This window comes from Fundulus heteroclitus, unplaced genomic scaffold (assembly GCF_011125445.2).
Source record: "Fundulus heteroclitus isolate FHET01 unplaced genomic scaffold, MU-UCD_Fhet_4.1 scaffold_212, whole genome shotgun sequence".
Lineage (NCBI taxonomy): Eukaryota > Metazoa > Chordata > Actinopteri > Cyprinodontiformes > Fundulidae > Fundulus > Fundulus heteroclitus.
This window is the reverse complement of record NW_023396624.1, coordinates 233,666-255,205: the sequence shown is the minus strand read 5'-3', so window position 1 is coordinate 255,205 and position 21,540 is coordinate 233,666. Positions and strand designations below refer to the sequence as shown.

The 21,540-nt window shown below is 40.9% G+C and overlaps 1 long non-coding RNA gene across 2 annotated transcripts in view; it reads right to left on the bottom strand.

Moving 5' to 3' along the window:
• LOC118559062 overlaps positions 1–21,540 on the bottom strand; it is a 219,057-nt gene that overhangs the window by 21,094 nt on the left and 176,423 nt on the right. The gene's annotated exons all lie outside the window — the stretch shown is intronic.

Below are 21,540 nucleotides of genomic sequence, written 5' to 3'. Positions count from 1 at the left end.
TTTATCCAAACCAAATAAATAATACTTATTTTATATCAGTTAACCCAGCCTCACCCTACCCTGTTGTAAAGTGTGTGGTGCTGAAAATTGGTAAAACGCATCTTTGGCTACGGAGGAGATGAAATGAAAGGTTCATCGCCCGGTTCTCCAGGTGCTCCAGCTGCTTCATCCTCTGAAACATATTCCTAAAGAACTGAGATGTTTTTCAGCTCATGCAAACCAATTATAATACAGTTTGATTTCCAGTGAATGTCCTGCAGCTTTCTGTGAGAAGTTCAGCGGGGAATTTTCCAATTGGAAATCTTCCCTGGGAAGGTTTTAGGGATTTTTTTTCTGCAATTAAAGGTAACCGAGGGTCATTTTTAATCAAATCATTTTGTTTCGCAGATTTCCAGGGTGGCAGTGGTGGCTTAGTGTTTAGAAAGCAAAGCATCCTGGAGAGGCCACAAGGTTCCCGGTTTGATGCCTGCAGACTGCTACTCTGGGCCTCTGACCAAGACCCTCAGACCCAGAATGCTGTGCAGGCGTTGCCCAGCGACAGCCCACTGGAGGACGGCTTAAATGCAGACACAGAATTCATTGGCATGTAAAGATTATTACTATGAAAATAACACCAAAAAAGTGCAACATTTCAACTACAACAGTATTTAAGCTGAATTTAGTTTTGTTTTTTGGCTGAATAGGATAACAGCAGCTCGTAAAAATACGAACGCAGCGCCATGGAGTTCGATAAAATGCGGTGAAGTTTGACAACGTGTGAAAAACCCAATAGTTATGCAGGAAATCTGCTAAATATATTATTGTCTTTCAGTTAAAGTTAATTTTAGGTGAACAAGAACTGCCCGGCACTATTGTAGCCAAAAGTACCAATCAGTGTTATTCAAAGTGAGCTTTAGTGGACTTAAAATGAACCTGCAGGGATAAATGACTTATTATTTTTTTTCCTAGAATTCTGAATAATTTTTAATTGGATTAATTTTACTTTCAAATATTTTAAATTGCAAGTCATTTAATGCAACATAATTGACTAAGGCACTGAAGCCCACATGTTCAGGGATATTTCTGAGTCTGTAAATAAGGTGGCTCTGTGCTGACGACTGGGAATAAAAGATAAGCGTCCTGGGCAGCAGCCAGGGATAATTGTGAGTTCATGTGAGTTTGTGTACGCATGATTTACTTGTCCTTCTTTATATATAGCCTCAAGATGCTTCGCTTACATCAGCCATCTGTTAAGGAATCAAACAGCCAAATCCACTGATGTGAGCAAGATCTTTCATGACAGACATACACAGTGATGTGTCATAAATGCTCTTTTGGAGTTTAAACTTGCTCAAGCTCGCTAATTGTGTTTAATGTCCATCTTTAATCATTTGAGCTGACATAAGAGAGTGAGAGAGCAGGACTTCTGTATGGAAGGAAGCCTTAAGGTGAAACTTGCTGTTATTAAGGCAAAAACATCAAACCTGCTGCTTTATGAACGCGTTTTCACTCACAGTCACCTTAAAGTGTTATTGCAGAGACTGCATGATGTTTGACCCGAGAACAGTTTGAACATTCAAAGCCGCCCAGCAGGAGAGCAGCAAAATCTTGGCAGCCTTTTCTATTCCTCCCAGGAAAGACAGTGAGCTTCTGAAATAATTAAAACAAGAGCAAAACAGACAGGTTTAAAGATGAAAGGTGCCGGGAAGAGCTTGATGTCTGGAATCATAACAGATCAAGCCGCTAAGAACCCACTAAACCTAATGTTTTTAAGTCCTTCAGGGCAACACGGCTGCAGTCAGACGCGCTGCAGCAATGACAGCAGAAGGCTGAAACGGAGCCTGACGGCTGAAACTGATGACACCGTCACAACAGCAGAGCTGAGCAGGCGATTCAACTTTTTAGGATTTTACATTTTGGGGACGGAGGAGGCGATGAAACCGCGAACCCTGATGGTGGCTGTTCTCCTGAGGGATTCTCTAGACAGGTTGAAAAATACCAACACTGGAACACATTCAGAAAGAATCAAACCAAGTGCCAAACACGACATAAAAAAAAACAAGAAAAAAAAAAAAACTTTGCATACAGTAATTATGCCAAAATACTGTCAACGAGTTACAGCGCAGTCTGAAAGCATTTAATGCTAATTTTGTCACGTTACACCCACATAACTTCCATCTATTTCATTGGGACTTAATAAATTCTTGCTTTCCAAGATTCTTACGGGCATAAATCTGAAAAGTGTGGCCTGCGTCTGTATCCCCCCCCCCCCTCCTCAGTATGTTCTGTGAAGAACCATCGTTGGCTTCAGCTCCACCTGTAAGTCTCCACCATTTCTCTACCAGCTTTAAAGACCTAAACAGGTTTTTAGACCATTTCTTCTTTGCAAAAGTGCTTCAAGCTCAGTCAATATCCATTTTTAAGTGTCTCTTACTTTGACTAGGCCGTTGTGACACATGAACATGCTTTGATCTAAACCAGGGATAACCCAGTCCCCCAGAGTTATTCATGGTTCTGGTTGTTCTCTAATGTTCTCTAAGACCCTCAGACAACAGCTGCGGTTATAAACTGATTAAATTACACACAGAGTGATTTTATTTACCAGCTGGGTGATTTCTGATGGCAAAAGGTTGGACCGGATTTGATTTATCAGAGGAAAAGGTGCTGAACCCAAACACAGCATGTCATTCAGCTTTTGATCGATAAAGAAAATGTTGAAAAGCCGGTTTAACCTAAAATGAATTCCCTCTGGCTGAGGCCGTTCTGGCTGACTGTGACGCCAGCATCTGACATTTTTATCCAAACTTAATCTTTCCTTGAAAGACTTTATCAAACTGCCTCTGTTACCATCAGGGAATACTCACTTTGCATTTGGTGCCCTGAAACATAACAGGATGTCTTTTTCTTTTCTCTCCCCCGTCAAACGACCTTAATGTGTCACAAAGAGTCCCACAAACACACTCGGCCCCTAACTCAGGCTGCATTTTACAACGCAAAGGTTTTAAATAGTTTAGTCAGTATGTGACATCCTGCATGGCTCTTTTGCAGATTAAGTCAGAGTAGAACCTGGATATCTTTGGAAAACCGCTCTTTTTTCATTGTTTTCATTCATAAAGATATGCAAATGAAAATATTGTTACAAAAAAACCTGTTTTGATTTTTTTTTTTGTTCAAAGGAAACGCTGACAGAGAGAAATGCACAGCGAGGGAGAGAGAGAGAGAGACTGCTGCAGCTGCACCGTCGACACAGAAGATTCCAGTTGAATCGAATAGAGGGACATACTACATGCTTTCCTCCTGCTGAGTGAAAGAAAATGTTGACGCATCGTTTTTAATTGAGTCTATAAGCAGCAGCTACTTCCAGCTGGAAGCGGCGGCCTGCTCACCAGACAGAGAGCGGAGAAGAAAGACGGGCGCTGGGCGGAGTGGAGACTGGTGGAGACTGCTAAAACTACTGCAAAGAAACTCTTTCAACATTTATCCTTTAAAAAAAACTGTTCCAAAGCATTTAAGTTACCCTTTTAAGGTGACAACTCACCAGGGGTTTGGATTTATGTCACTTTTCAGGCAGGCGGTTCGCTCTGTGACCCGGGATCTCTCATTATCAAAGTGATTTATGTACGGCATGACAACAAATTTAAATTTATTACAGACTGATGACAAATTAGGCTTTGAATTAAACATATTCTTCTTTATATTGCTTGTTTTTTATTTTAGTTCAGTTAACAATGTATTTATTTAAAATCCTACCGTGCAGATTAATAAATGAGTTAAATTTTAAATGCACCTGAGGTTTTTTAGAGGTAGTCCCTGTTTCTAAAGGACATCCAGCGTCAAACATCTTTATGAAGTTTTATGAAGAACGTTGGAAGGCGTTTCCTTTTTATTCTGTTGCTCTGTGACGTTTGGACACCTCGGTGTACTAATTGTGACTACAGAGTGGAATTTGGTTGTTTGTAAATGAAATACTAAGCAGGGAACATCATTATTATTCTGCAGCTTTTCATTTGAGCTAATATTAGCTCCAACGCCCTGGCTGCAGTCAATTACCAGGGTTTTTGGAAGTTAGATAGTGACCTTATCCAAGCTGACAAATGGCCAATTTCTTCACAGCCTTTTGCATCTGAGTATGCTTTGCCTTTTCTTATTTATTGCCTGGTTTCCAAATGCCACATTCGCTCGTGTGTTTTTGCAAAGAGAGTCCCTCTCTTTCATTTTTTTTTATGTTTTCATTAGGAGGCTGCATTTAAACTACTCTTTGTTCCGTTTGTCTATCAAATTCAAGACAGGAAAAGATATAAAGTGCTTCACGTCGGCCTTTCGGATTTTATACTTAAATTTGTTGGACATGATATCTTGAAATAGAGCAGACAGCTTGTTGTGGAACTGTGTAAATATAGTTAAGGATGGGCGGACTGCATTATTTTTATGGTATGACCCAGCAATAATCACCTGTACCAACAAACTGATAATGGCCTGGCAGTGTTCCTAGCTCATTTCCTTGGGGTAATGACCCCGCAGAGCCATCGAACCTTCTGTGTATACTTATGCTGCACTGGAAGGCGTTTAACCATCTTTGCAGCCCACATGAGAGGTCGGGTTCACCTTCAGTCAGGCATTAAAATAACTCTCCCTCACATAGCCTATCACTCATGGCCATTCCGACTCCCAAATGAACACATAAAATGTACTCTTATGCGCTACCTGCATCATATATTTCCCGGTAAATTGATGAGTCCGTCTACAGAGGAGGACATTTCAGGATGAGGAGGAGTCAGCAGAGACGGTTTATTTCTCCCGTTTAACCAGCACCATGTGACAGTGTTTTACGGTTCCACTCAAAATGTGACGCTCTGGGTCGTTCTGAATTAATTGCTTTAATTGCATTGAAATGCAAAAGTTAGGAGAGAACTGAGGAAGGTTTCTGTCAGCAGCTTCTCTTCTTTTGTGTGCTGTCTGGCGATGTAGTATCAAGAATTGTTGTTTTAGTACCAAAAAGAGATTTCACTTTCCCAAATGGACTCTTTCTGGTTTGGCCATAGTGCTCCGCTTGATTTATATATGCATACAGCTTTATCAGACTTCATGCTGGGACTATTTCACGTTCAAAGGACACAAAAACAGGAAGGTAGAAGAGAAGGAAAGGAAGAGAAAAAGATGAGACAAAATGCTAAAAGGAAGAACAGGAGACAAAAATGGAGTAGAGGAAAACGAGAGAGCAATACAACATCCTCTGAGTCTGCTTCTACACCTGCAGAGAGAGATAAAAAGAACAGCAGAACCAGCTGATAAAGTGTTACAGGTACAAACAACCGACACCTTCAGTTCATACCATCACTGAAGAATATACAGCATTAATTAATACGACATGTAGAAAGTGGCAGGAGAAGATAATAACAGGCTTTCTGTATAGAAGTGAGTCTGTAGTACCTGGATCCACCTGTAGGTGTTTGTGAGAGTGAAATTGTGTCTGTGAGGTTTATCCATTAGAAAAATGTTCAGTGGTGGTTGTGAGGAGCCAAAGACCCCCAGAGCACCGAGGTAGACGCTGGGGAACCAGAACCCCAGATGTCCAAAGGGACCCGCGGAGCACAGGAGCCCAAGAGGGGCCAACACTGGGAAAGCTGGCCAGCAGCATCTCTGCATGAATAAGAATTACACCCGATGTCTGTTGAATTCAGACGTAACCATCGTCACGGTTACTGAGGGGCTGATGAGATGATTACTGGAACCTGACACCGATACGAAAGATATGGTGGAACGTTCGGCAAGTACCTCAATATCAGGGTTATTGCCCCAAAACATTAGCATTCTGTTACTTATAAATAAATATGACATAATCCAAGGTGTGAATGTTTAACTCAGTCAACTCGTTTAAGCGCTGAAATCTTGTTGGGTGCAGCTTTGTTCCCTGCAGCTCAGCTTCCTGCAGGATATCATGGAGGTCAGTTTAGTTACTACTAACCATTTCCTTACAGCATCTGCAGAAAGCTATGCTACATTCAGCAACAGCAGAGTTTTTATGTGAGGTCAGAGAAAAAGTTCAGGGTCTGCAACCTTTTCCATCCAAAGAGGCATTTTCCCATCAGTCCAGCCACAATTAACTTGTTTGGAGTCACACGACCTTTAAAAAAAAACACAACTCATCATTTTTGACCGATATCTATTTTAGGAAATGCCTTTTTTAAGAGCCACCGTTTTATTTTTATATTAAGGTTTTATAAAACAGAAAAATTCTAAAACGTATACATTTTGCATTTTCCTTTATAAGATATTGATGTTTGTGGAAAATGGTGTAAAAACGCACAAAAAATAATTTCTAACCTAATGGTGAGAAAAGCAGATCTAAGCAGTAAATGGGTCTAAGAAATAGTTGCAGGTTTATTTTATTTCATTTTATCTCAGTTTGGCTTTTTAACATTTTTCTCATTGATTTAATCCCTCCCTTCTGTGGGTGATAAATAAAGCACAACTTTTATTAATATCAACAATGTTGATATAATTATTATCACTTATAGTAGGACAATTAAATTCACTCCTGAATCTTAATTCATAATATAATTGAGCGTGTAATTTATTGTATTTCTTTGTTTAGCTTTTCCACTTAACAGCTTCTTTTAACTTTTGGTAGTTTAGTAACGGCGGTTCTTCTACTTCCAGAGTTTGTTTACAGTGTGGAGTTTGCTCTTAGAGAATTTTCTCCATATTCTGTACGTAGTTTTTAATCTATCAACATTTTGCTATTTAAAGAAACCCCAGACGAGGCAGCTCCTCTGCCACTTCACGCTGTAGCGCTCCTTCAATCTGGGCATAGCGAGATCTCGTGCAGCCAGTGATCTATTTCCCGCCCCCTTTCATCTGTGCTGTGAGAAAAAAAAAATGTCCATGGAAAATTTATTTTCTCTGTATTTCTCACACAAAATCTGGGATTTCTGTCCATGTCACACCTGCTGATCCATGCCATATGTTCAGGCTCAGATTTAGCCGTCAGCAGGCTCAGGATATGTAATGTTCAGCTGGTTAGAGAGGCATCACTGCACACTAAAGGCTGTGGAAGGAAACTGATACAGTCCTCCTGCATGTAGGACACGCATATTCCCTCCATCTACCCTCTCAGACTTCATTATCATCTGGTTCTGCTAAAAAAACAATGCCTACGGCGATAATACAAATAAACGGTGAGATTCTTCAATCAGCTGAGAAAAGATTTCTCCCCATTTAAGGTTGTCACAGTTTTCCTCATTAAAACAAAGTTTAAACCACTTATTGGGAATTAAAATGATTGACCAGAACAGAGCAAATTATTGTGAAGTGGAAGGAAAATTCTCCATGAAAGTTTTGACAAATAATTTTGAAAATGTAGCATTTTGTACTCCATGTGTTCGGCACATTTTATTCTAACATCATTACTGCAAAAAGGGAACGAAAAGTCGGTAGAATCCTCTTGAAATTAGTGTGTTTTTCATAGATTTGAGCAGGTAAATCAGACTATTTGCCAATGGAATACGATTTTTGCACTTAAGATAAGAACAGTTCATCTCCATCATCTTATTTCAAGTGCAGCATATCTAATCATCTTATTTTAGGGGTAGAAATTCTCATTCCAATGGCAAATTGTCTTATTTAGCTGCTCGAATCAAGGAAAAAAAATACAAATTTTATGAAAATTTCACTTACTCTAAGCTCCTTTTTTGCAGTGATAAAAGACTTCAGAGGAAGTATTCCCTTCTGATTGCAGAAACTGACAGGCCAGACCAGGAGAGCATTAATCAGAGAAGCAGCCGAGAGAACCATGGTAACTCTGGAGGAGCTGGTGAGATCCACAGCTCAGGTGGGGGAATCTGTTGACCAGATAGCTAAAAGGCATTTACTCCACAAACCAGGCCTTCATGTTGGAGAGGCAAGAAGAAAGCCGTTGTTAAAAGAAGGTTTACCAGTGCTTTAGTCTGTGTGATGACAAACTAACCGGTTACTCCGCTCTGAACAAACCATCCTCATAATGAAATACGGTGGTGGCAGCATAATGCTTTGTTAAACAAGATATAATAGGAGTATCAATTAAGCTAAATTGAGTAGAATACTGCAGGGAAACCTGTTAGAAGTTGCAAAAGAGTCCAGAACGGTGCAGAGGTTACCTTCTGTAATGCCTTGCTCATGGGGGTTTCTGTGAAGCTGCACTACATCCAGAACTGTGCTGCAAGAATCCTCATGAGTGTTTGCAGAGTGGAGCACACCGCTCCGATTCTCCATGAACTTCACCGGCTCCCCATTACCCACAGAACCCATCATCACCCACCAGTGTATTCATGGCGATGCTCCAGAAAACCTAAAGGACCTCCTCACCTCCCACTCATCCATCCGCTCCCTCCATCCACACAACGCCAACCTCCTCCATCACCCTCACCCTTCATCACAGACGAGGGGTGACCAGCTTCTTCATCGCTGCCGCTCCCCGACCACCTCAGAGCGTGCTGCTGTCTAAGAAGCTAAAGGATTTTCCTTTCACATCAAGCATTTTTAGTTTATTTCTATTTATTACTGTTTTTTATTTAGCACTTTAAGAACTTTTTTTAAATGGAATTGCTTTAAATTTCCATTTCACTATTATTATTATTCATATTATGAATAATAATAATAATAATAATAATAATAATAATAATAATTACATTCCAGAAAGATGACGATGCTTATCACACAGCCAGAACTACATTGCATAGATTTAGCCAAAAGCACGTTCATCTATTATATAGAAATGCATATCCCACTTTACAGATTTGTATTGATAAAAACATTCAGTTTTCCTTCAATTTTCACAATTATGCCACCACTTTAATCACACAATCCAAACAAAGTACAATGAGCTTTGGAGGGAAGTTATGTGTGAAAATTTGAAAATGTATACATGCTTTTGCAAGGCACTGTAAATAGGTTTAGGCCATAAGGCAAAATTGGGATATTTTTATAGTATAATGAAGGATTAATGATGATTTATCAGATTTTCCTGATGCAAAAACATAATATTTAAGGGAAAGCATAACTGATTACTTTGGGACAGAGTAACACATAATTGCAAATTGTTGCCTATTTATGTTAAGTACAATTGACATCTGATACTAAAACACTTTAGTCAAACTCAATATTTTATAGGGAAACATCTTAGGAAAAATGGACTCTTAATATATAAAATCAGGGTTATGTGGTCAAAAAAATGGAAATAAATTGTTGCATTCCCACTAGAGCAAAAAAAAAAAAAAAAAAAAAACACTATTGAAACACTCACATAGCCTTTATACAATTCACATGATTTTTTTTTTGGTTAAAACTACTTGTATCATTTTTCTTCATTTAATGCCAAAACAGTAAGAGACAGATTTCTATTCTTTAGTTTTCTATGTATTCTTGCCAAGATGAAAGTGGGATGGTATCTGATTGGTTGATTAACATCGTTTTAGTTCAATAAAGACACACATGGATGCATTTTAAGTCACACATTAAATAAAAACTTGCTTTCTTGAGCAACTGTTTAGAAATATTTAAGTGAATCAGCCAATATATCAGAAGAAAACTGTGGTCCTCCACCAATGTGGTTCATCCTAACATTTTCCAGATGGCTGAATATTCTAACAATTAGGTTCACGTATGAATCGCATGGGAATGTTCACGCACATGTTAGACTACAGATAAGCAGCTAAAACCTAAAAATGGTTTAACCATAAACTTAACAGACATCTTAGTCCTACACCAACCCCCCCCCCCCCCCAAAAAAAAAAAAAGTGAATACCAATAAAAGGTCTTCAGTTTACATCAAAGTCAATTAAATTAAGTTTTATTTATATAGCTCCAATCCCCATCACATCATCTCAAGGTTCTTTCCAAAGTCAGCTTCCATCAGATCCTCCAGGTTGGTGAGAAAGTTTCCTCTCTAAGGAAACCCAGCAGGTTGCATCAAGTCTCTCCAAGCAGCATTCACTCCTCCTGAAAGAGCGTAGAGCCACAGTGGACAGTCGTCTGCATTGGTGATGGCTTTGCAGCAATCCCTCATACTCAGCATGCATGAAGCGACAGTGGAGAGGAAAACTCCCCTTTAACAGGGAGGAGAACCTCCAGCAGAACCAGAACCAAGCTCAGTGTGAACGCTCATCTTTTGCAGCAATCCCTCATACTGAGCATGCATGAATCAACAGCGGTTGCTACATGCATGCTCCTCTCTTTAAGTCCTCACTTTACGAGTAAAATCCGCAAAAAAAAAATGTTCTCACTCATCTGCAAGTATAAACACACAAACACTTCTCAGGTGAGTCTCTCTCAGCAGCCATGACCAGGCTCAATTTCTAGTCCCAAATACAGAAATACTTTACAGACCAAATCACTGGTGGAGAGGAAAGCTGTACAGAGACACATCATGGAATCCATAAATAATACAGCACACATAAATTAGATATGGAGGTTTGTGATAGCCGCTCACTGTTGGAGGACAAAGATGATTTATCCCTCCTTCCTCTCTAAGACTTAATTAGGAGCCTCATATTTCCTGTGTGAAGAAACAGCAACAACAACAACAGACCAACCAAAAAGCCGCGGGAGCGTGTCGTCCTGCTTCCTGTAACCTGTTATTCCAGTCTGCAGTGATGGCTGGCTGTCTGAGAGGACAAAGCTTCCAACAGGAGCATCTAATAAACACTTTCTGTCCTCTTTTATTCACCGCTGCCATGGTGAAGGGTCAGAGCGCTGCAGTTTCCTTCAAGGCCCCCGGTTCTTTCCTGCGTTTCGGTTTGCATTTAACATAGACGACAGATGAATCACAGATGGGAAGCAGATTAAACAAACACTTTTATTGTTGTTGCTCTTTAATGTTCGGTAGTCTGTGTGCCTCCATAATGTTCATACTTGGTTCAAAGCACAATGATTGCTCTTTAAAAAGCTTTTAAATGTCTATGTACACATTGTTCTTTCATTTTGTAGCATATTTTAACATCCATCCATTATCTATACCTGCTTATTGGTGCAGGATTATCCGTCAGCAGGTGGTGGTGGGGTCAGAGATGAGAGGCTAGGTACACTGTGTGCAGGTCACCAGTCCATCACATGGGGACACAGAGACACAGAGAGACAAACAACCGCACACACACTCACACCTACGAGGGATTCAGAGTAACGGATAAACCGAACAGCCATGTTAGGAGAAGCCAGAGCGCTCGGTGAGAACACACATGATGCAAACTCCACGCAGAAAGACCCGGGGGTTCGTACCCAGGACCTTTATGCTGCAATGCAACAGTGCAGCTCCCTTACTTTAACACCTTTCCTTTTATAAATTTCTTTCTTTCATGACGCTGTTTCAGTATGAAGTAACCCATAACCTCACTGCACTGTCAGCGATGCTGCTTTCATGACCATCCGACCGCAGTGATAGCACCAAACTTTAGGAGTAGAGGCTGATTTAAAGCATCACATACGGCCAGGTGGCTTTGGACGCTGTTCCCTGAATAAATGAAGCTGCTTTTTTATTTCCAGACAGATTATCTCTGCCTGATGATGCAGTTTGCTGTCTTATTTTGTTATTTTGTAATTTAAAGTCAGGTTCTGTAGTTTAAAATTGTAAAGAATTGATTGATTGATTGATTGATTGATTCATTCATTCATTCATTGATTCATTCATTCATTCATTCCTCCTGGTGAACATGGAGCCACAGTGGACAGTCTGCAGTCTGCAATATATGGGATGTTTACATTTATTAGAATTTTTCACATCATTTAACTTTTTTCAAACACATTTTCTTTCCAACCAGATTGATAATAAGCAGCGCTCCAGTTCTGCACATTATCAATCTAGTTGTGCTCCTTTTGAATCCGTTTGAGGAAAGGAGGGACATTCAGCAGAACTCTGAGCTGATTGGGCGAAACGACACCTAGTGCCCGCCTACTAAAGTTGGTTTTAGCCAATCACAGTATCAAATTAAAACGTAAGGAGCAGACGCCATGAGAAACCACGACAAAGTAAGCTAGTTAAGGCACGTCTTGCTGTTGTTCGATCATAGAAGAAAACAGATGAAAAACAAATGTTTCCTCTTATAGATTTCTTTCTTTCATGTTGCTGCTTCAGTGTGAAATGATGACGCGCCTCATATGGCACGTCCTGCCATGTTTGTTTTGGTTCGGCTGTGGGCTCAGCCAATCTGGCTTTCCTCGCACCGGTATGTCCCGCCTTAAACCAAAATACTGCAACGTGATTGGCCCACACCATTTTTTGGTTCGGTCACAAACTGTTGAGTTCGGAGTGGTCCAAGATGGATTGTCGAGTGTTTGTGAACACACAAATACGGTGAGAATTCACGCTGCAGGCGAGGTTAGTTCTGCTGATTTAACATAAAATGATGCTGCTGTTTGGTTTCCCAAGCCATTGCAACAAAATCTGTATGAATCTGGATCAGATATGCAGTCTAAGTAATTTAACATCCGTGATATAAACAAGTGCAGGAAAATTTGTTGACATTGTGTTATTGTCCGCTGCAAAATTAACTTATCATATTTTCATTCAGGATCAATTTCTGTTATTTCCTAAGAATATATCGAGGAACAAAACACTTTCTGTAGCAGAGTGGACATTGTGCACTAAATGGTTGGCACTTAACGGTCGGCACTTATTTACAATACGAACGACTGAACTGAGGTGCAACAGAGTGCGTGAAGACGTGGGTACTTAACTCATGACCCCTGTTAGCGTAATGATGTTAGCGACTCCTCGAAGAAATGCATCTTGACTTTTTGTGTAACCTTTGGCTACAGAAGCTAGTCTGGCAGTTAAACCTGTAAGAGTCTTGTCATGTGACAGTTCATCCTAATTAGGGCGTAAGCTGCGCGTCATTCCACCGTCTGGTTTTTTTAATTATGACTGTTGACATGTTGAAACTGATCTCTGTTTATATAAAACGCTCTGGTGTGGTAGAGCTCTGGAAATGGCAGAGCAACAGCATGTTAATGTCCCAGAGATGTGTGGGTTGGAGGTTTAAAGAGACGAAGGTGATGATGATGATGATGATGGTGCTCCCAGTCACTTTACCCACTCACCAAATCTAGCTTCTTCTTGATCATTCTTGACATGCTGGGTGAATATTCTCTAATCAAGGCCCAAAAAATCTTTTTAGTGCTGCTGTTTCCCTAATCAGCTGTCAACAGCCTTATGAGGATTGTGTCAGGAAGTAATAAGTGTTTTGCCAAGTAACACAATGTGATAAGAAATGAGTCTTCTGAGCGAGCAAAGCCATTTTCTGAAAAATCTGACAAAATCTCTAAAAATATTAGACAGAGAAAGTTTCTTTGCCTACCTAATGAGAAATTAACAAGATTTACTTTAGCTTTTTCACAGCTAAAGGTTTTTAAAACATCTGTTGTATCAGATAAAATGCATATTATTGGATAAAGAAAAGCAGTGATAAGATAACGATTTCCATTCTGAAGTGAAAAATGCTACCTGAACCAACCTGGTCCTATGCACAAATATATTGCACATGGGTTGGTTGCCTTTGTTCTAACTTTAAATAATGGACACTGATGGTTCTTATGTTTTCAGATACTTTATTCCAGTCATAAGAGGCTTTCGCTGAATATGAGCCACAGCAGGGATGCATCTAAAGGTTTCAGGACACTGTAGCACATCTCAGAGACTGGACTCGGACTCCTCTGGTGTGAATTGATGTCAACTTGTGGCAAAGGTGTTAAACTCCAGTCCTCAGGGGCCTGCATGTGTCCTAAAACCTTTAGATATGTCCCTGGTCCAACACATCCAAATCCAATGGCTGACTTATCGCCTCAGTGAGAAGTAAAGTTCCACACATTCCTGGTAATGATCTAATTATTTGATTCAGGTGTGTTGAAGCAGAGAGATGCATCTGAAGGTTGCAGGAAGCCCATAAGGACAGCACAGCCATGCTTATCGGTGTAAATGCAACACAGACATCTCAGATCGACAGATCTCAGACCAAACATCAGAATCTGAAAGGATCCCGTGAATCTGTCAGCATGTCAAACTAAAGTAAAGCAAAACTAAATGAGTTTTTAGTCTCTATATTGAGGAGGAAAGTACTAGAATTCCCCCATCGCCCACTGTGTCTCCAGCAAACTGCTGTTGTCCAAGAATGAAGTTCCTAATGACTGATAACGAGGTAGAGTGGACTGATTGAGAATAGAAGGCTGTTTATTCTGCCAGCTGTTAGCAGGCTCTCTTCTCTGTTTTCGCTCTTTAAACCAGCAGCCACGTTCCCCACTGCGTCTCCCTGCTCCGTCAGTACTCACCTCATTCACACAGATTATTTTACACTTTCATACCTCAAAGTGAGCAGCCGGGTCTAATAATACCGCGGCCAATTAATGCCGGGGAAATGCACCATTTCATTGAGAGAGGATTAAAAAAACAACAACAACAACGGTTAAAAATACAAACCAGGTCCTCTATCAGCAAATGTCAGCATAAAATGTAAAAAATAGCATTTTCTGTCTAAGCTACATTTAAAAGCCTTGACAGTTTGGTTTTGTTTTTCACAGGGAAAGATAGCAGATGATACATTCCAGGGGAAAATGTGAAGACATGCTAAAAATGCATCATGTTGTAGTAACCTCCCTACGCTAGAGGAGAAATAAGACAGAAGAACGTGAAACAAAGCTTTGTTTGAATAAAGGCCAGGTGATATGATTCAATTTGCTCTGTCCTGTTTTTAATTAGAATTAAATGTTTATTTGACATTAATGATAAGGGCTGATTAAGAAAGTAATGTTTGGACCAAACATAATTAAGTTAATAGGATGCAGCAGGCTCTGACTTGCGCGGAGCACTAAATGAATTAATCACATTTACCTGGGGAACGCTCACAAGTGAATGTTCTACATCCAGAACAAAGACATGCAGAACCGGGCCTGGTGCCATTAAGACCACTACACGGACAGAACAATGCACAATGCATGGTAACTGGACCAGCCGAAATATCTCCCTATTCTATAGCAATCAAAATGATCCTGCTGCCACCAAACACTGGATTTAGTGGCAAAATGTACGAAATAAGGGCTCGTTGTGAGAAACAAATCAGACAAGAACAATTTAAGCAGCTCAAGACAAATTAAAATTAAACACAAAAGCTACTTTGAATGATTACTAAGGCCCTAACATTTCCACCCCAGGAGGATGCTTAATGAAATCTGTTCTTATTCTATCAACCGGTGTAGAAGTGCAGTTTTAATCTAACAGTTTGCATTTGATAAAATGTCAACAGAATCCGCTGACCTTGCAAATCTGACTGTTTCACTCAGTAGGCGTTGGAAAAACGGAGACTCTTAACATTTAATGTGCATTCTGCTATTAGCTACAGAAACAAACAGAAAAACACCAAAAACTCAGCAGGTAGTTTCACACTACAATACATCTGCAGCTTTGGTGTTTTAGTTTCATGTCTGCATAGATAGACCTTTTCAGCTGATTGGAGATGTTTGAGACGATAAGGAAACTGCATGTAACACGACGTTAGCACAAACAACAGCTGCATGATCAGCAGGTGCATCCAGACATTGTGAAGCCTAAAAAAAAAAATACACATTAAGTTGTGTTTCCATGCAGCAAAGCGAAGGAACAACACTCTGATTTAGATGCAAAATACAACGCTATGCTTGGCCGGCGCCTCCCACGAGAGGCCGGAATATTAAGATTTAATGGTGATATGGAGGAAATGACATTATCTGCCTGCAGACTCCCGTCTCTTAACACAGCATCACCTCGGCTGCTTTTCTTTATCTTCTTCCTCCCCTAAAAAGAGATACAGACACGTCTCCCTACGCGGCCACGCCACATTCACTTACGCTTCCGCACTCAAACACACGAGTGAGCGCGTGTCACCAACGTCTGCGCCCACGCACGGACACCGAGTCACAAAGCGATGCCTGCAATCTAAAATCTGAGGAAAAAAAACGTGCCACCGGCAGGCAAAGTTTGACTTCGGAATAAAAACACCTGTCAGGACCATCTTTGTGTTGCTTGAATACTGGAACTGACTTCAGAAGTGAGCGATCTGCGCTCGGTACGTCAGGCAATAAAAGTAAACATATAGAGAGGAGCTAAACTGCTCTGGGCTGTGCTTTTATCAAATGTTTTATCTTCATTTCAGATTGGTGGTATAAAATGAATGGAAAAGTCCCAAACTAACATCTAGCTGGACGGCTTTTAGCTCTGACAACGTTCGCTGTGGCAACAGTTCTACAAGCTTCTGCAGCGTCACTATTTATTTCTTCTGGAGATGATTTGGACTCCTTTCTTCTCCAGCACGTCTGAAACCTTCTAAGCTAGGATAAGGTCTGGGTTCCATGTGTGAAAATGATGCCTCATGCTTCCTCAACCACTCCTGCTTATTTTAAGCCCCTAGAATCCACGCGGTCAGTGAGTTTTTCAGGTTCTTAGCTGACCTGGGTTTCTTTCTATCACCCTGGAACAGGATAAATCTGGACTCAACAGTCCAACTGCAGCCTTTTTCTGATTAACCCTCCAGATCTGCGCTACCCTCAGAGGGACACAGCTGTTTAGTCCCAATCCTGTGATTTCACATTAATCGTGAAATAAATAAGGTTTCAACATTGAATAAAGTCATGATATCTGCTTTGGTTTTTTTATGAGCCGATTTGACCAAACATCACCAATGATGGTCATCCAGGATTATTTCCGACCGTATTTCTTCTCCTGTGGAAATGATGGTTTCCCACAATCCCTTTAGTTTTTAATAATGCATCAGGCAGTCATTAGGAGTATCTTTAGATGTTTTCTGTCATGATTCTGCTCTGCTGTCTTGGTTTCCCCCAGCTTCTGTTGTTACTTGGGCCGGCTGACTGTGCCTCTGCTGACTAACGTGAGCAGATGCACCTGCGACAGGTAATTTATCTCACCTGGTTCCCCGTCTCTCTGCTTCCCCACTCAGCAGATGTTTGAAAGCTATCGGTGAGTTGATGTTTGTAGCCTGCATTGCCTGTTGGTGACCAACTCCTCCTGGATTTCTCTGTGCCGTCTTTGCAGACCCAGCCTGGACTGTTTCCTGGCCGTGATATTGGCCAAGCCCGTTGGACCTGTCAGCTATTTTCTGCCCGCCCTGCCGTGTATGACCCAAAGCCCGACTCACGGACGTGTCTCCAGCCTCAGCCCTTTCTACCTGTCATCTCCTGCTGTTAGGCAGTCAGCATTCTGCCCCAGCTGCTCCGCTGGTTCTGTTTATTTATGAAGGAATCTTTTAAAAACGCAACACAGTGTCCGGTGTAAATGTATCTCTGATTCTCTGAGCCTAACAGTTGTCTTTGCTTGATGTCTGCAAACAGGAATAATCAGCTAGAGTCCATTGTTTACGAGGCCCGACACGATACACGATAAAATGATTGGCGCTTGTAGCAAGCCATGCATTAATGTACTGAACTGCATGTATTTAGTCTGAAGTACTGACAGAAGAGAAGAAGAAATAGTATGTTTTATAGTTTTCTCTTTTGCTTGTTGTTACTGCTCTGCCTGTTTTTTTTTACACGAAGCAAGCGTTGGGATCTGAAGTCATGTTCCTTGTTTGTTCCCACAAACTTAATAAAGTTGATTCTGATTCAGATTTATTGTCCCACAGTGGGGAAAGTCATAAGAAGACAATCACCTCTTCGGCATCGTTGGCTCTGATGCCGCTTATCTTCCTCGTTGTGTCACAATCCTGTCAAGCTTGTGGTAATAAATGGTGTTCGTGCACCTTTTTCTGCCACAGTTTTTCCTTCCACTCAATCTTCCACTAACATGCTTGGACACGTGACTCTGAACAGCCAGGCTCTTCAGGAGACATAAACCAGAGGCCATAACAGGACCATGACACAGCAGTTTTAAATCAAAAAATGAGTTTTCATGGGTCTTATGTAATTATAACATTTTTAGAAGGTGAATTTTGTACTGAATGCTGTATTTTTATAGAATATCCAAGATAAATAGACGTTTGGTAATAACGTAATATTTTATAAACACTGGCTGACAGTAAGTTAATATGTACACCATTGTTCTGTGGAGTGATCATGAATAAAAGGAATCAGTCTTTATTACCACAAAGCTCAAAGTAAGTCAACATAACATCCACTCAAACAAATTGCATTACTCATTTATGAAGGCCAAGCCTCAGGATATTCAGTTGCAAGCACCTTTGCCACGGTCATGTCTTATTAGTGTCCAGTTCTGAATGTATCTGTCACAGCTTCCTTCCTTAAACCATCGTATGCCTCTGATATTTCAGGAAGCACTAAGAGGCACAATTAGTGAGGGATCAGATCTGACTCGGCCTCAGAGGGTCACGCCCAGTCATGAAAGAGCTGGTGACCTCATGCTGTAGCTGGATGGAAGTCAAACTTATATTAAACCAAGAAAAGAATGATTTCTGAATGTCTCTGAATAAAAACGTGCTTTAGTTTCGTGTCTCAAGCAATCTTAATCTCTTAGAAGGATTTTAATACACAATATAAGTTGGATTTTAAGTGTCCTTAAAACTCTTTCAACATCTAGGTTATGAATTGATTGTTATATGAAACTTTGCAACAATGTATGGACACCCTTTGGATGTTCTACACAATTCATGCAAGAAACACAGCATATCTGAAATCCATGACTGTGAATTATTGATGAAGCCTAGGTGCTTTCTTTAGAAGCTGCGAGGAGTTCATGGACTCATGGATAATTTAAAAGCACCTTTTTGTGTGATTTTGAGTCCAGAACCATTTTCTCATGATGCCGCTACATTTCCTGATGCCTCTTTCTGGCTACACGGCTCAAAACTGAAGACCCTCTGCTGTAATTAAAGGTTCAGTGGCCACAGAGACAGCAGCAGGCAGAGAATCTGACCCAACGATGCGGTCGTGACACGGAGCACAAAGAGCCGCTGACACTGCATCAGGTTCAGCAGGGCAGAGGTGTGGGTCAGAGGTCAAAGTCTTTAAAAGGAATTCTAATGCCTTACACCATTAAGTCAAAGTACACTGCAATATTATCATAGAGTTCACGATTCCAGCACTGCGTTCAGGCGTATAATAATATTTAATTACAACAAATGGCAAAAGAGAAGTGGACTGCAGCCACAACTGAACCGAAATGACAGAGAGGAAGCCCCAAACTGAAATTCACCATGGACGTGAGGAGCATGCTGTCATGCCACCATGACCTAGCGCAGAACAGGGAGAAGGCTGTTTGATGCCTGCAAAGCTTTCTGTCTTGATATATATATATATATATATATATATATAAAAAAAAATAAAAAGAATCCATAAAAGCTCAGAGAAAGGTGCGTGAGTGTGGCATTTTAAGCTTGCTTGCACAAGAAAGCTCTGCCACTCAAAGTGCAGGCAGAGCTACACCTCGATGCAAACAGCGTTGTAAGGTGAGATCCGCCGAGAGCCAACCGAGCAAACATGAAGCCACACTGGGCGCCAGAACGTCTAGGATTAATTGGTGTTTCACAAGAAACCTGACATTTCACCAAAACCGGCGTGATTATACGGGAGCACGGTTTGCATTTTCTCTGGAATTAAATTAACACAATGAAAATGGTGGCAAGAGCAGAACAGGCCATATGAGCAAGGTGCACGTGATAATAATTTATGGTGAGCTTTGAGGTGTGTGTGTGTGTGTGTGTGTGTGTGTGTGTGTGTGTGTGTGTGTGTGTGAGCAAAGGTTTAGTCCTTACAGATCTAGCACTGCCATTGGATTTGTACTGTTTTTCTGACATAGAAAGTACTCCTGGTCAGGGCCTCTGAGCCCTTTTTGTGTCTCTGCTCCATCTTCTCCACCCCCCACTGTTTTCACACTGAGCCTGGTTCTGGTTCTGCTGGAGGTTCTCCTCCCTGTTAAAGGGGAGTTTTCCTCTCCACTGTCGCCTCATGCATGCTCAGTATGAGGGATTGCTGCAAAGCCATCAACAATGCAGACGACTGTCCACTGTGGCTCTACGCTCTTTCAGGAGGAGTGAATGCTGCTTGGAGAGACTTGATGCAACCTGCTGGGTTTCCTTAGAGAGGAAACTTTCTCACCAACCTGGAGGATCTGATGGAGTCTGACTTTTGAAAGATACTTTAGATGACGTGGTGTGGATTGGCGCTATAGAAATAAGCTGAATTGAATTACAATTAATCATCAGTTTGACAGAATGCTGGTTGTTTAATCAGGAAAATCACAAAAAAGAAATGTATTAATTTGAATTAGTAGGATGCTGTTTTGACGACAATATGGTCTAAAGTCAGTATTTGATTTAAAGTTCTGATTTGCTTCCAGAATCAACTAAACCTTTTGATCCAACACAAAACCACAATCAGGGAACCAAGACGACCACAGAGCTATTCAGGTAGGTTCACCTTTTCAAGGAGAGGCTAATCAGAACTCAGCGGCTGGACCAAACAATAAGATGCAACCCAAAATATTCAACTTTAAACTGTGGCGTTATACACGCAGTGCCTTGTTAAAGTGTCGTCTACAACTTTCACATTTGTCACCTTTCAACCACAAACAGGTGTTTCCAGTAGGAGTTTAGTAGAGCATTGCTGGAACGAAGGGGGAAAATGATGCATGATTTGCAATTCTTTTAAAAAAAAAACTGAAAATTGTGGCGTGCATTTCCTGTATTCAGCTCTCATTTACTCTGATACCCTCTGCTCCAGTCCAGTGCACCCAGTTGCCTTCAAAGGTCATCTAATTACACCACACAGTCCATATGTGGGTCGCTGTTTTCAGTTTATTCTCAGACCGTAAAACATCCAGCATCAGGGAGACCAGGGAACCCAGCAGACAGGTCAGTGAGGAAGTTCTGGTCCAGTCTGAAGCAGGATCAGGTTCTACAACAACATCCCAGGCTTTAAATGTCTCCCAGAGCTCTGTTCGACTCACTCACCTCATTCATGTGAAGACTTTCTGGCACTAGTGGTGTCTATTAACAGTAATCAGACAGGAAATGGCAGAGGGAGGAGGACATGCTGCAAAGGTCCCAGGGTCGGGAATAAAACCCTTGACAGCTGTTTTGAGCACTAATGGCTTCTGAATATGGGACACCTGCTCCACCAAACCATGTGCCAACACAACCAACGTCCCATTTTAAGCAATTCTACAGATAGACAAATCAAAAATGAATGAAAGCTGCCCTAAATATACTTTTGGTCATTGCGACTGTGAGTTACACACCTTGATACTACGCTAATAAAATATGCTTATTAAATCAGAACAAAATCTTCAATCATATAAATACAAATTATATTGGCTGCTGACCTGCATAATGGTCAAAGGGTAAAGTTACAAATTTAACAGAATTGTTGCTGTAGTTTCTCTGCACATCTTTAATTTATGGGTCTCCCACCCTTAAAAAATAAAATCAGGTGCAAAAAACACCCCAGGTAATATTTTTATGCGGCTAAAGGCAGCATATACCAGTTTGAACGAAGGGAAGATGGATACGCCTAATGTGGGTTCTTATGAAAAAGCACATGGGCTACTGCCACACTAGCTACGTTTACATGGATTAAAGCAATTGGAGGAAAGGGCCGTTC